Source organism: Thermobia domestica, chromosome 1 (assembly GCF_964235325.1).
Source record: "Thermobia domestica chromosome 1, izTheDome1.hap1.1, whole genome shotgun sequence".
In the NCBI taxonomy this organism is placed as follows: domain Eukaryota; kingdom Metazoa; phylum Arthropoda; class Insecta; order Zygentoma; family Lepismatidae; genus Thermobia; species Thermobia domestica.
Window position 1 is genome coordinate 224,908,181 of NC_137454.1, and position 16,527 is coordinate 224,924,707.

At 36.4% G+C, this 16,527-nt stretch overlaps 1 protein-coding gene across 1 annotated transcript in view; it reads right to left on the minus strand.

The window, feature by feature from the left end:
* The window catches only part of LOC145694314 (uncharacterized), a 671,298-nt gene that overhangs the window by 583,122 nt on the left and 71,649 nt on the right, over positions 1-16,527 (minus strand). The window lies entirely within an intron of this gene.

Genomic DNA, 16,527 nt, shown 5'->3' on the forward strand with positions numbered 1-16,527 from the left:
CAAATCCCACGGAAACAATGAAGTAAACAAGAGAACCCCAACAAATCCCACGGAAACAAAGTAAACAAGAGAACCGCAACAAATCGCATGGAAACAATGAAATAAACAAGAGAACCCCAACAAATCGCACAGAAACAATGTAACAAATTTAGATGGAATGGGATTGGAACAGAGAATCTCTCCCATTGTAAAATTTCCGGAAATATTGAACCTGTTGGTAAAAAAAAAAACAGTTATTTCCGAAAAAAATTGGGGGAAAATAAAAACCTTTGTAATAGGTTAATTTTATTAGTAATGGAACCTTTTTTTTTTTTTCGAACGCGTCAAAAATATAAGTTCAGAAATTTCAATGATGCGAATATTTAAAAAAACTAAAAAAAAAAAAACACTCGAAAATAAAATTATTACATTGAAAATTAATATTCTTGAAAATTAATAGTCTGCACTTATTTCCGTTATGTGCTTTTTTAGTGGTTTATTCATGGATGTGCATTAATCACAGAATTTTTACAGTTAAATACATTCCTACCATCATGAAACTTTTCTGTAACAACAAATAGGTCCCTTGAATGAAATTGATAATGAGTTCTTAATATACCCTTTGATCTGGTGAAGTTTTGTTAATTTTAACCAAATTACTTCTTAAAAGAAAGAGCAGTAGGAAAATTTCACTAATATTCATGCACTAAAACATATAATTACTATTATTTAATATTCTAATATAAACTTTTATATAAATTTTATGTACAAAGTCCTATATGTAAACAAATACTTGTTTTCTAGTGCAAAAAATTATCTCTAAGTATCAAAATAAAAGTGACTATGTTTGTAACTTAATAACTCTTGAGCCACCAGGTCGAACTCGATAAAATTTTCAACATAGATGAGCTTTGGGATGGTTTTTATCATTTCACTTTGGAGGTGCTACTTGAGAGGAGGGACGTGTGCGTGGGTTTACTCGGAGTTCTCCTGTTTTCTCACACTTTCTTCATTCTACCTTTTCATTCATTTCTCATCATCACCGTCTCCTTTAGCGTAGCCAGCATAATTGTGGGACGTAAAACTCAATTTCATTTCATTTTTTTGAAGAAAGGGAACAGGGGAGATATATTGAAAATGACCGATATTAGTGTCGAATCCATAATTTTCGCGGTCGATGAGATGAACAGTGACACTTCGGATGCCGTTTAAATCCAAATTTCAGCTCCGCAACTTGAGGGAATGGAAAGGGAGAGATATATAAAAATGATCGAAAATGGCCGTTATTAGTATTGAATCCATAGTTTTGGGGGTCACTGAGATGAACAGTCGATGCTGTTAAAATCCAAATTCAGCTCCATTACTACTCATAAGGAGGATGGTGACATGCAAAGATAATTGAAAATGACCAATATTAGTGTCGAATTCATAGTTTTGGGACTCCATAAGTTGATTGGTGACAGTTTTGATGCCCTTTAGGTCCACCATATACAAATAATAAGGAGGAATTTTACCAGAAACCAGAAAACTAAAAAAGTAAAATCAAAACGTGTTGCTTTAAGTATTTTCCTGTTAGTGAAATGCATTATATATATATATATTCTGCAGACATATTACAGCAACTAAGATTAGCATCAGGCGAAGAAATAGTTTTTAAATTATATTTTCTGGTTTTTGCCAATATTTCCGAACAAATTATTTTTTAATGGGTTCAAAATTTCCGGAAATTTTACATAGCACAAGGAAGATACGTATCTCTATAAAATATATGTTTGATTTAACATATTAACTAAAATGATTCTGGCTCCGTTATTTTAATATTTCTCTGCCATCAAATGGGAACTTCATAAGATTTCTTAAGATAATTTAAGTGTGTTTATATTAATTAAGCTAACTAGGATTATGTTTTAGTTTCTTTTGTAGCCATAACTCCATTCTATCACGGGTGCTAACTTTAAAGTGTTTGGATGAGTGGTGCACATTAGAGACCTGCACGGGCCGAATTTTTCGGCCCGAGCCCAATCCAGCCCGAACGTACCTAGGCCAGGCCCAGCCCGCGCCCGAAAAGTTTTGGAGATTTTCGGCCCAAGCCCGGCCCGGCCCGATAAGTTTTTCAAAATTCTTGGCCCAAGCCCGGCCCGGGCCCGATAAATTTTAAAATTTTTTGGCCCGACCCCGGCCCGATAATTTAAAAAAAAATTAGCTCGAGCCCAAATCTTTCTCAAAATTTAGTACTAAATTTGACCTAACCCTCAGAAACATTTTCTAAACTCTGGTTTACAACCTGACGCTTGCCTCCCGAATGGTACCATTGCCTCCTAGAACTTTGCCTATCATCGAGAGAACAAAAACTCCATTCCCTATAACAAAAATCTAACTTAATTGATTTTTAGCATAAAGTGAAGATGGCAATATTGTTTAGCGACAGGCAAAACATTCCCACTCCTCAGGGGTGTAGCCAGCAGGTTTGTGTAGGGGGGCCCGTCGTTTTTTAGGGGGGGGGAGCTAGAATATACAAAGTAAAAAAAAGTGTTGCTGTTAATGTTTTGGGGGCCTGAAAGAAAGGAAAATTTTGGTTTTCTTCTGGAAAACTAAAAACACTATTTTAGCTTATTATTATTATTATTATTATTATTATTATTATTATTATTATTATTATTATTATTATTATTATTATTATTATTATTATTATTATTATTATTATTATCCATAAATTATATTCAAGATAGTTTTTATTATGCTTAATCAAGAACTACTGCCTGGGACCAAACGCTATACTTTTGTGCATAACTGTAAAGGTAACCAAGAAAGTCCTGTCCCTTTTCGTGGAGATGTGTGTTCAATTGGACCTCACACCGTGAGTTGAATGCGAGTGGAGATAAGGCGAACGTCAATTATTGGTGTGGGTATATCCAACATACTACCTGGTTGTGGCAATTCAGACACACCGTGAACTTGCGTAAAGACAGAGAGAACATGGGACATCCATAGAGCGTCATAAGAGCATGTGTGCTGAACGAGTTCAAATGGAGGTCAAACGCTGTAGCGGTACAGAAGATATGCCAGGCCTTTGGTGAGGGTGTTGTGACGACGCGGACATTGCAGCGATGGTTTAACAAGTTTAAGGACGATGACGAAACACCCGAAAACACCACGTGCCAGAAGACAAACACATGTACAGAGAGGAACTGGGGCTACAATTCAGTATGTGGTGAAACCATTCGGTAGCACATCCATCAACTTGTGAACCACTACAATTTGGGTGGATGGGTCTCACATATTTTGACTCCGAGACAGAAGGCAAGGCAGGCAGTCGCCTGTCTTTATATAATGTTTCGGAGCCATTTCTGGACAGGCCGTTGACATGTGATAAAAAGTGTGTCTTATACGAAGCTCCACGGCGCCGTCATCATTGGTTAGCATCCCATGAACCGATTTCAAAACAGCCGAAACCAGCACTGTACCAGAATAAGGTCCTTCTGTGTGTTTGGTACATCGTGCATCGGGAACTGCTACCAGCTGGTCAGAAATGAAAATGAAATTTTTGAGTTTTACGTCCCACGGTTATGCCGGTTAGGCTAAAGGAGACGGTGATGGTGAGTAATGAATGAAATGGTGAAATGAAGAAAGTGGGAGAAAACGGGAGGACCCCGAGAAAACCCACGCACACGGTGTTTGTACACGACAAAAGTTCATTTGTCGGGGGCTGGGATCGACCCCAGGACCCCAAGCACCAGAGGTGAACGCTCTACCACTGAGCCACCGCGGCCCTGAGCTGGTCAGAGTATCAATGCAACTGTGTAGTGTCAGCAGTTCAGCTGTGCTCAACAAAAACTCAAAACTCTGGAGCCATCACTTCTGAATTGCAAATGTGTCCTCGTTTACAGGACAACGCTAAGTCCCACGTGGCTAGGATGACTCAGGACACCATTTTCCGCCTTGGATGGGAAACAATATTGCAACCACTATATTCCCCGGGTATTGCACCGTCCGATTATCACCTGTTCCATTCTTTGGACAATCACCTTAGAGGACGCCAGTTCAAATCCCTAGTGAAAGTCCAAAATGCACCTGATACTTTCTTCGTTTCACGGCCCACCAAGTTCTACCGCGATGGGTTCCATGGTCTTCCAGAATGTTTTCAGAAGGTCGTCAATGCTGATGGGGACTATTTTTAAACTTCCAGGTTAGGTGACATATCGATGTTCGAAGGTGGTGGGTGAAAAAGCAACAAAATTTTCTTGGTTACTTTTATATTTAAATTTAAGACCTTGTATACAGAACCTATCTACATAAGATTGATTTTCTTTGAAATTTCACTTAATTTCTTTACGGTTTCCTGACAAAAATATTTATTTATTATTCGTGACTAAGAAAAACATAATTATTTTATTACACTGAGTAGAAATAAAAGAAAGAGCGAATGAAATTCAAAACGAATAAAAGCATTGTTTCTCACTAAATTTTCCATCCTCTATGTCTTTTAAAACACTTGTTAAAGCATATAAAAACAGTACCTTTGTTTTATGGCTGTATTTATAGTACCTTGTTAAAATATTTGTCTTCAAACTGTCAAATATAAATCGCAGTAAATTGTGTAATCTGCTGTCACAAAAAAGTATCCTATTTTTCGATTGGTATAAGGAAGAAATACTATACTATTTCTCGGTGGGTATGGAAAAAGCAATATTTCTCCATACTATTTTACCATAAATTATTAATTGTCAATTAACTTTGTTACTTTTAAATGAATGAAGCGAGATAATTTTACTGTGATGTTTTAAAAGCTGGTCATTTGGGGGGGCAGGAAACCATTTGGGGGGACCCGGCCCCGATGGCCCCCCCTTGGCTACACTCCTGCCACTCCTTCTTTTTTTATTTTGAGTTCAGTGAAGGTCAAGGTCAGAGCTCAATTTATCGCATAATGCCTGCAATCCTCTATAGTGAAAGTGGAGCCGCTAAGCAACACAAACTAAATAGCTATTGCATTCTTTGTAACATTTTTCACGGACACACTTCTTCAACGTTTGGCTTTATTCCAATTATCGTTTAACGAAAGTCAATAATTATTAAAGAATTGCAATTGATCGGCCCCAGCCCGGCCCGACTTGAAGAGAAATCAGTGCTGGCCAGTCCAAGTCCGGCCCGGCCCAAAGAAATAACAGAGTCGGCCCGCCCAAGCCCGGGCCCGGCCCGTGCAGGTCTCTAGTGCACATACATTTGTTGCCACAAACCTTCCCTATTCTAATTCAAGAAACGTAAGTACTCAATTATCTTAACTCTAAACTAGTAAATATAAAATGTTTTCATTTTAAATACAACATAGTAAAATTTTCGAAAATTTCAATTTTTCTCAAACTTTCTGTTTTTTTCCAAGCTCGGGAAAAAAGGTAAAAACTGATCTTTTTTTACACAAAATTTCCAGTTTTTTCACAACACTATTTCGACCAGAGGTGAGCGCTCTACCACTAAGCCACTGAATTCTCCTCAGGCGCAAAATATTGACCTTGGATAGAATCATTGAAGTTCTTCATTTATCACTGTCCATCCATTTTTCAGATACCTTAATAATACAATGAAATGAAATGAATTGAAATCTTTGAGTTTTATGTTCCGTGATTATGCCGGCTAAGCTAAAGGAGTCGGTGATGGTGAGATATGAATGAAAATGGTGGAATGAAGAAAGTGGGAGGAAACGGGAGAACCCCGAGGAAACCCATGCACACGGTGTTGGTCTACCACAAAGTTCACTTGCGCGAGCTGGGATCGAACCAGGAACCCCATGCACCAGAGGTGAACACACTACCACTGAGCCACCGCTGCCCAAAATAACACAATGGCCAATATGACAAATATAGAAGATACTTCTTATAAAGCAATGCTAAATGACCAAACACTTATTTAATTAAGGTATTTTAGACATTCTGACATTTTTCCATCATATATTATAACAAAGATTAGATCAACAGTAAAGCCTCGTTTTTAAGAGCGTTAGAGCGATAACAGTCCAGACGATATTCATGAATTCAGATAAGTATCTCGCTATTATTAATACTTTTTTTTCTTTCTTATATGAGAATCAATATAGAAGCTGGAAGTGGTATTAGATTTCTATCGCTTTCGGTTTTAGCGTAGAGACAAAAATGGAGTTGGGATCTAGTCTTCGAATGCAGAACCTATTAAAAGAATGTTTTTCCCTATCTTTGACCCTTTTTACTTTCGATCGACGATAGAAGAGAAGAAAGTAGGGTTGATTGTTAAAAAAAAAAAAAAAAAAAAAGAAAAGACAAGAAAGAAAGAAAGAAAATAATTCGAAATTTGAATGGATTTACACGTTTCATCCCGCCCCCCATATACCTATTTTTTTAAAAGTCTTTTCGTCTGTTTGTCCTGATGTTGACCTAAATATATTCTCTTGCCTAGAGTCCATACTGTTCAACGTATAAGAACAAAATTAAAATTTAAGGTTTCTATAAGATTCTCATGGGGCGGTTTTTTTTTTTTTTTTTTTGAAATTTCTTTTTATCCCCTACCTCCTACCAAAATAAGGATACTTTGTTGAAGGGTGAAAATCTAACTTCGCGATTTCCTCGAAAAAGGATCTAACATGCGATTTCTTCACACATCAATGTTTCATTATTAACTCTATGATATGTTTTCTTTTTAAAAGGAAAAATGCAGAAGGGGTAATTTGGAAGTTTGGAGGTTTTCTTTCTAAATTATTTTCTCAAAAACAACTCTGGCATTTTTGTTCAGCATTCATAAATATATATTTTAATAATATTACACTATGCCGTAGAGGGTTTCTCATTTAGAAATCCACAATGGTCTTGCGTACAGAGGCCAGATGAATTGAGAAATTTTCCGAGAGCCTCGTGGCTAATACTGTATAGTTTACCAAAGTTTTACACCTCAAAGACTGCTTTAGTGCTACGTGATATACTGTATAAAAATATAAATTAATACAGCGATTATACCAGTATAATGAAGAGCATTTATCAACGTTTAAAAATACACAAGTCATTAACACAATATATTTGAACAATAAAATGATTGAAATGTTGCTCTATCACATTCTCCGTGGACGTCCCGTGACGCGGAAGAATCCTGATAACTGCTTAATGAAATTAAGGAGAAAATCAGAACATAAATATTGAACGTAAATTTACGAAACTAGATAACACAAGATAAAGGAATCTGAGTATCGAGATGCGACGAGAAAGAAAAACTTCGAGAATCGAGACGAGACAAGAATTCGACGAAAGAATTTCGAGACGAGACGGGAATTTGATAAAAATTCTAGATGAGACGAGAAAACCTTTTTTGTCTCGATTTTTTGTCGTGGGCAACACTATATAGACAAGCGTAAAAGCTTAGTGTTGGGTAACAAGATTTATTGATATCTATTATTTATCAGATTTTCAACAATTAGCAAACCTCCTACCACCTCAAATTACAAATCAAAATATTTGAATACAATCACAAATGTGTAGCTATTTCTGTTCAGTGCTTTCTGTATGATGGATTCTAAGGTTTTATTTTATTTACTTATTTATTAAAATCACCCTACTGAGCCTTGTAAGATTGTACTCTCAATACTTATGTACGTCCGCCAGTTACTCCACATGATAATTTAATTTTTGATATTATTTTATTTATTTATTTTTATTTATATTTATTTATTTATTTATTTATTTATTTATTTATTTTGGCAATATACAACTTGAGCAAATATCTCTCTGCCGAGTTCGATAGTTCGATAATGGAGTCATTACCTTAACATCTACACGAATAACGGTCACTCTAAAGATGTCTATCCACATCCTGACCGCTTCAACTGCCAGCATGTATCATATCACATACATGGAACACTGACCGCTTCAACTAACAGAGTCAATATTTCATTAATATCGCGTGATCCTTTTGATTCTCTTTATCGAGAGTTTATTTGTTCATTTATTTTATTAGTCATATTTTTTTTTTTTTACTAATACATTTTTCTTGGCGTGAGTTCATGTACAGTACATATTTCGTACACGTAAAACGTTACTTTAAGAAAGCAAAAATTAGAAAGCACTGCTCTACGGGAATACCAAGTTAATCAATTTCTAAATACGTACTTTGATACTGAAATCAAATCCTTCATACAAAGGTAATAAGGTTAAACAGGAAAGTTATTTGGAGAGAGGAGGGGGTAAGAATGAGTCCCCCCTCTTCCCTCGAGTTTGAGAAACATATACTTTTAAGAAATATTGTGTAGTAACACATTAACGTGAAACTTTTGTCGGTGTACAATCTTGTCCCCCCTCCCTGGCAAAGTCTCAAATCACGCTATTGAGGTCAGCTAATAGCAGTATAGAATAAAACTGTACTCACATGGGTTCACTTGTAACAGCATAATTAAAAAAAAAAAAAAACTTCTTTCAACTCACCTGTAAATACAAAAGAAACATAATTGTATTAAATTTCCTTAAACAGTAAACAACGATGATTTTACAGTTACAGTAAAAATGTCTGTGTTGGCCACCACCACCTGTTCCACTGAAAAATGGGCTACTCTAGAGATAGGTAGCCAATTTGCAGAAAATAAGTAAAAAAATAATTACATTAAATACTTATAAAATAATTATATTTAAAGTAGAAACTATTATAGGTTGTAACATACACTTTTTTAATACGGTAGAAACTATTAACTACATACTGTTTGTATCTTAGTACAGATATAGTAAAAGAAAAAGTATTTCTGGAATATTTAAGATCATTGCTTGAAATAAATACCTATTTCAGTTTGCCACTCATACGCTATGATTTAAATGTTATTATTTTAACCTCTTTTTATGTTTTTTTTAATTATACAAAACATTTATACCGCTTTTCTCCACGATCGGATAAAAGATCATTCTATTAGTGATAATGAAGGGTGAGTAATGTGTAAGGGGATGTAAGAATTAGTTCAAATTAAGAAAGAAAGTACAAGAAAAGCTTAGAATGTAAACAAATGGTCCAATAGATATGAAAGATACTATAGAAACTTGTAACAGAGAATTTGTCATTATATCTTGTTATATTCTGTACTAAGATGTTAAATTTAGCTACAATATATTTTTCATGATAAAATGTTTTCCTTTCTTTTTTCATTTCTTTTCTTTTTAACCTATTAATGTATTTTAAGGGGCTGTGAAAGTACAGCAGATAAACAGCATATTTTCGCAACGTCATTATTTAAAAATTAAATTTACGTTTCATACAAACACATTGGATCATAATCTCACTACATTCAAAGTTATTTTTAATTACTTCTTTAAAAACCTTACTTAATAAACTGTATCATATTAGCACAAAAGTCAGTTAAACTTCGTTTGAGGTAAGCCTATTTTGAGGTGAAGTATCCCATCAACGTATTTTCTCAAGCTTCTTCGTTGAAACATACAAATATATAGAACGCATAAATAAAACACACACTGGCACACAGAACGGCAAAGTGTATAAAGGTGAAAGCAACAGAAGCACCTTTCACATTCATGATTATATTCCGACCCTCCAAATGCCTGTTTACACGTGTCTTTCATCCCACAGAAGCCAATTTAGCCAACCTTGGAGGCATTCACAAACTATGTACTTTCATTCCTCAACCCCTTTTGCTCCTCACTCACGACTTATTCCACTGCATCAGTTGCCATGGCGACATCTGTCTCGTAAGAAATCCCTCCCTGAGGACCATCTCATCTGTCACAGCTTCCTGTTACTTCAGTGTTTATATATCCTACATGTCGTTGCCCCGTGCCACTTGTGAGATTTACGGAGAAGCATATCACTCAGGATACGACCTCAAAATTGAAGATTATTGTGAGATTTAACTTAGAAATTGTTTGCTAGTAACACAAAATGTAATTAAATTTTGCACAAAACTTTATGAAATTTAGAAAATTACAGTGGAATGTTCTGCATATACGGATATGTTGAATAAAATATTAGGTTTCAAACTATTGAACAACGTAATCAAATAAACTGTGATACAAAAATAGTTCCATTTTAGGTGAATGGGGCCCAAAATTCGATTCCTAGTGGCAGAGCATTGAATGTATTATGGTAGTTTGGGATGTACAGGTACCTTAATCTCTAGGTCCATATCTCATATAGCATCATGCTGAAGAGGAACACTGAACATTTTGCTTATATGTACAGACAAACAAACAAAAATAATTATGGAAGTACGAAATGGAACAGAAGTTAAAAATTTGGAGAACTTACTTGTCTTAATTGAATCGTAATACGTAATAATTTGTGAATTCTGGGTTCTAGGAACAAAACAGATTTCATTGTTTATTTTTTCTGAGAGAAAAATATATAATATATGCTTTCTCTTTTTTCTTTCTTTTTTAATGTTCGTTCTGTAATACCCATTACTGAGCTGAGAGAACCTCGTATGCGTCCACAGTATGATATAGAAAATAATCAAACTTTGCATTAAAATAATTCAGAGGAAAAAATACTATTTTCATTTATTTGTGGACACTTGTGTAAAGCAATAAACAAGGAAAAATAAGTTAGAACACATATTAATATGAACAATGAGAACTTTTATACAGTAAATATTCTCAAACGCACACCGTAGACCTACTAAATTAAAAATTTAGTTCCTCCATACTGATTTTGCTACTACGCTAATAGTAATTAGGCCCGGATCCACGGGGGTCTAGGGAGCCGGGTCCCCCCTAAATTTTTGCTGGCCCCTTAAAATTTTCACGGTAGGCTTGCTATATGGTGAACTATAATATGGGGATGAACTATAATTATGGTTGGTTGGCCTCCCTAACTTCTACCGCTCCCCCCCCTAAATTTTTGGGCTGGTTACCGGCCTGATAGTAATATCAATAATAAATAAATAAAAAATACTACGTTTTTCGAACTGGAAGACAAATTACTGAAGAAAGCAACGTTTATTTTAAAATAATAATTGTGTGACAGTTTCGCCAACTAACTGAACATACTGGCTTCATCTGAATTAACAGACAGGGTGTCTGATTAATAGAATATGTTCAGTTAGTTTGCGAAACTGTCACACAATTATTATTTTAAAATAAACGTTGCGTTCTTCAGTGATTTGTTTTCTAGTTTAAGTTATTTAAGATAGCAAAGCTAATATGAACCAGTTAGTTACATTTTTCGTCTTTGCTTTTAATTTTTTTTTAAATGTAAATAATATTTTCATGAGCATTGATATCGGTTATGAAATTCATGCTTTGTGAAGGAGAAGATGATGAGTGAGTAGATACAAAGTAAAGTGTATGGTTAGTTAAACGTGAGAAAAAACAAATGAAATTTTGATAAATATGTCGACCGGACAAGATACTAGTGCAATGTCCACAAACGTGGATGACTCTGTGTTGCTGAACGATAGTGATGATCCGAGCATTAGCTTTTTAAATACGGCCAGTGCATCTATTAATCATGATTCAGTGTGTTCCCATTGCAACAAACAGTTACTTAATGCAAGAGGTCTAGCAATCCACAACAGTAAGTGCCATCGTACTAGTACTATAGCCAAACCTACATCGTCCACTCTCACTTCCATTTCCTCACCTTCTTCACATAGTTCTATCTTGCGCAACTGCATTGATAGTCCCAACGAGATGTCGATAGAAGAATGCAACACGCTCCTCGGAAAACTCAAATCCATTACTCCTATTCTACGTAGAGTACCTCGAGGAGCTAGACCAGCGATGGCTGACTCCCTCTGTCAAGTTCTACAGAATATTGTATCTTCTAATAGCCTGCAATCGTGCAAGGAGCTCTTCTTCTTCCCATACGTAACTCTTTGTTCACCAACAAGAACTAACAAAGTGTCTAATATCACTTCATGGGTGAAACAAAGAATCACTAGTTGGACTAATTCTCGCTGCGATGCCCTTCTTTATCGCCACCAACGACCCTCTAATCCTCGCCAATCAACAGATGCAATCACCTTCAACACGAAGAGTATAGAGAACAAACTTTCCGACGGCGATGTCCATGGAGCAGTCAGACTCCTCATATCTGATGACACTTTGGCGCTTCCGAATGCTACAGTGCTAGAAGCTTTACGCAACAAACATCCTACACACAGTCACACCTTTACACCTCCTGAACTCATCGAAAACCCTCCAGCCGTCCCTAGTGTTTCTGTCAAGGAAGTCCAGAGAGCTCTTCGATCCTTTCCTTCCGGCTCCGCAGGAGGTATAGACAGTTTACGGCCTTCCATCCTCAAGGATCTTCTGCTATACCAGAACATTGACTCTAAAGACCGTCTGTTGAACACTATCAGTGATTTTCTTCAAATAATCCTCATTGGAAACGTACCTAAAGAAATCAGGCCAATATTTTTCGGAGCGTCGCTTATAGTATTGAGGAAGAAATGTGGTGATATACGCCCCATCGCTGTTGGTAACGTTTGGAGACGGTTATCAGCTAAAATAATATGTCAAAGAATTAGGGAACCGTTATCTAATTTTTTGTCACCACATCAGTTGGGAGTGTGCATTCCACATGGCTCAGAGGTTGCAGCCCATGTAGCCCGACAATATTATTCTCATCCCCACAACCAAGAAAAAATTTTCTTGAAACTTGATTTCCGGAATGCATTCAACGAAATCAACAGAGACTCAATACTTACAGCTGTAAAAACGCACTTCCCTTATATATACGCTTTCATACATCAGTGCTATTCACACCCTAGCCACCTATTCTTTGGTGAAAATATCATTCTCTCCCAGCGAGGTGTTCAACAAGGCGACCCCCTAGGACCTGCTTTATTTGCGTTAACACTTCAATCTATTGTCAGCAACATCAATACTGAGTTAAACATTTGGTATCTCGACGATGGAACTATAGCTGGGGACAAGGAAGATGTTCTGGAAGCTTTGACAAAGATCCATAATCAATCTCGCGAGATTGGATTAAATCTCAATTTCAACAAGTGTGAAGTTGGTTTCCTGGGAGTCTCAAACGAACAGGCTAACACCCTGTACACCCTTTTCAACGAAGTCGCACCTGGAATTCAACTTTTATCACCAGACAGAGCCTCCCTTTTAGGTGCAGCACTAAACACTGACACTCGACGCATCGTATTACTAGACAAAATATCCAAATTAGATTTCTTTTTTACTCGCCTATCTAATATTTCTGCACACTCAGCTGTCTATCTCTTACGGGCCTCATTAGCAATACCTAGACTGTTATATTTCCTTCGTAGTTCTCCATCCTGGCGCGAGATAGATCTTCTGAATCAATACGATAATTCCATCCAACTTGGCCTAGAATCTCTTCTCAACTGCTCCCTTACGGATAGGTCATGGCTACAGGCATCTCTCCCAGTGGACCACGGAGGTCTAGGTATTCGTCGAGCCCTTGATTTGGCCACTCCATCTTTCCTTTCTTCCATTCATAGCTCTATGCCATTGATCACTTCTCTTCTTCGCCAGGATATTCATCAAGATTCTGAAGCTGAGATTAATGATTGTATCTCCCAGTGGAGATCGTGCGGCGGACTTGCTCTACCTGATCTTGAGAAGAGAAGTTTACAATCTTCATGGGACGCTTCTCTTATAAACTCCAGTTTTTCTTCTCTTCTTCAATCCTCCAGCAATCCTGAGGATAAGGCACGTCTTCTAGCTACTTCATCCCCTGAAGCAGGTGCCTGGGTACAGGCTATTCCATCTCCATCCCTAGGGCTGCATCTTCCCGACGAAAGTTATCGAATCGCTTGTGCGTTACGTTTGGGAGAAGATGTCTGCGAACAACAACGGTGCCTTGCTTGCGGAAGTTTAGTGGATAAGAAGGGTATACATGGCCCCTCATGTCTTCACAGTGCTGGCAGATACTCTCGTCACTCAGATGTTAATGACCTCATCATGAGAGCCCTCATCTCTTCTGGAACGCCTTCCGTGAGAGAGCCAATGGGGTGTAGTCGTTCTGACGTCAAAAGACCTGATGGAATGTCTTTGGTGCCATGGAAACGAGGGAAGGCTTTAATATGGGATTTCACTTGTGCCGATACTCTAGCCCCCTCTAATCTTCCTACTTCTTCTACAAAAGCTGGGATGGTCGCAACTCGTAGAGAATCTGAAAAGAGGCGAAAATATAACAACCTCCTGGACAAATACCACTTCATCACCATCGCCATCGAAACTTGTGGGTCCTGGGGTCATGAAGGACTAAATTTTATTAAAGAAGTTGGGCGCCGAATAACTCTCAGAACAGGCGACACTCGAGCTTCAGCCTTTCTTATACAGAGATTAAGTATGGCTGTGCAAAGAGGGAACGTAGCAGCGATGCTAGGAACGCTTCCACCGGGAAAGGCACTGGAAGAAATCTTCCTTCTGTAACCACCCTCCTCTCACCAAACTCACGCAATTTCTGTTTATTATAACAATGTTTAATAGTTCAGACTGTTACAATACTTAGTTGAAGTATTAAAATTGTTTATACGTAAAAAAAACTTTAAAAAAAACTAAAATTTAGTATTGTGAAATGTAACAATGAGAGATTCTTAACAACTGAGAATCCAGATTATTTGTTCAATAAGTTGCCTAAACGTTCAAATGTACACAATCATTCCACATGTAATTTTTTTTTTTTTAATCTCACTTTTCTCCATTGCCGCGTAAGTACAAAATGTGTGTATAGCTTGTATAGCTCTATTCATACATCTAATTCTAATGTGATTGATGGAGGAGGAGGAAGGAAGGTCTTGAACAAATGTTATCTGAACGTGAGAGAATAGTTCAAATTATCCAAGTAATAGATCTTAATGCATTGAATAATAAATGAATATTGTCATTGCAAGTGTTGTTTAGTACTCTTAGCTACTGTATACTCCGTAGAAAAATTCATTATTCAAATGCAAATCGAAACAGACATATCGACATCTCACAGGTGTATGATGCTGTTAAATATTATATATATAACTACAAAATCCATAATTTTAAATAGAGGCTATAAGTATTTGAGATTGATGGCTTGTCGTTCTAAGTGGCTCATTTGATGGAGGAGTCACTGCGGCCCTTATAAAATTAGTGGCGTGGTTTAACAGCTTCGCGCATCCTCTGAATTTAATCCCTGGCTATATTTCAATATAATGCTAGATCAACAGCAAAAAAAGTGTAGAAAGAAACGAACTATTGTACCACTTTTTTTTTTTTTTTTTTTTTTTTAGGAGCATGGGGAAAGAGAAAAAGGACTTCATTTAGGAGTTCGTCTTTAATTGGTGGGCTAATTCAGAGAACCTCTGACACTAACAAGCGTAATAGGTAAAAGAGGATCAGCAGGAACGGGAGGTTGATGGAAGCGAAGATAATTGATGCGTCATCCTTGGCTGTCCTTCTAAGGTGTCGATAGCTTCCTATAATTCTATTAGGCTCCCACGCTCAGAACAAGAACAGCTCTACAGATAGTAAATTCAATTAATTAGTCTGTTCTTGCTACTAATATTTATTGTACCTCATCTGTCACTATTGTATACGATATTGAGGAATGAACTCCTTACTACGCGAACAGAGACATAAAAGACAAAATTCTCTGTAAGATATTCAACCATTTGGTCTAAGATTATTCAGTCAAAATAGGACAAAAATATAGTATGTATTTTTCAAAGTTATACTATTTTCACCAATATTTTAGTAAATTGAACTAAAATAGTAGAAATGTTTAGGTGTTACCACGTCAATAAAGATTTTCTGACAACAAATTCTAACTTGTTTCGTTAAGTTACCACAGTATTCATGGTATTGGGAAAGAGAAATTCAACACGTCAAAGTCAAAGTGCACCTCTATTTGTTAAATCAACGTTGAGGTATGTGTACTTCTGCCTCCAAAAGACTGTTTTAATTTGGTAAAATGGAACTAGTAGGTTTGGTGCGGAAACGTCTCCTCCCGTGAACAGCATTTAAAAGAAATTAATTCGAATTGGAAACATTCCAAAGAAAATTAACGACTGGTCAATATTGAGTATAAAGAGATATTCTTTTTAAACGTTTAATTTATGGTTCATTTCACTTGATTTTTGATCCATATTCTTATATAAAACAGTTTATCGATAGCGAGCTTGTGTCATCCTACCATACCGGCATTTGTATGTCTGCCTGTCCGTCTGTCACGAGAACTCTCGTAACACTTACGAAATTTTAATTAAACTTAAAACGTGGTTTCGCCCAATCTTCCGAAATAACTCTTGTTAAGGGCTGTAATCCATCAAAAAGGGATAACCTTCATTCACCTCATGTTGCAAATATATACATGTAGATACGAAATAATTTTCATATATAAAGAAAATTTTAAAAAAATATATTCAATTTTGTTGATACATATACATATTTTGATTACATCTTGATCAACCCATCGGTTACGGTTTAAACGGGTTAAAAACAAAATAATTTCCCATAAACTTGGGAAATTACCCCTTATTTAAATAGTAGGACTATGATAAGAAAATTAATGTTCCCTGTAAGTTTCTCCATAATTATTCAAATTCTTTATGTGGGTATATTTTTTGAGGACATCCCCACTGCTCGA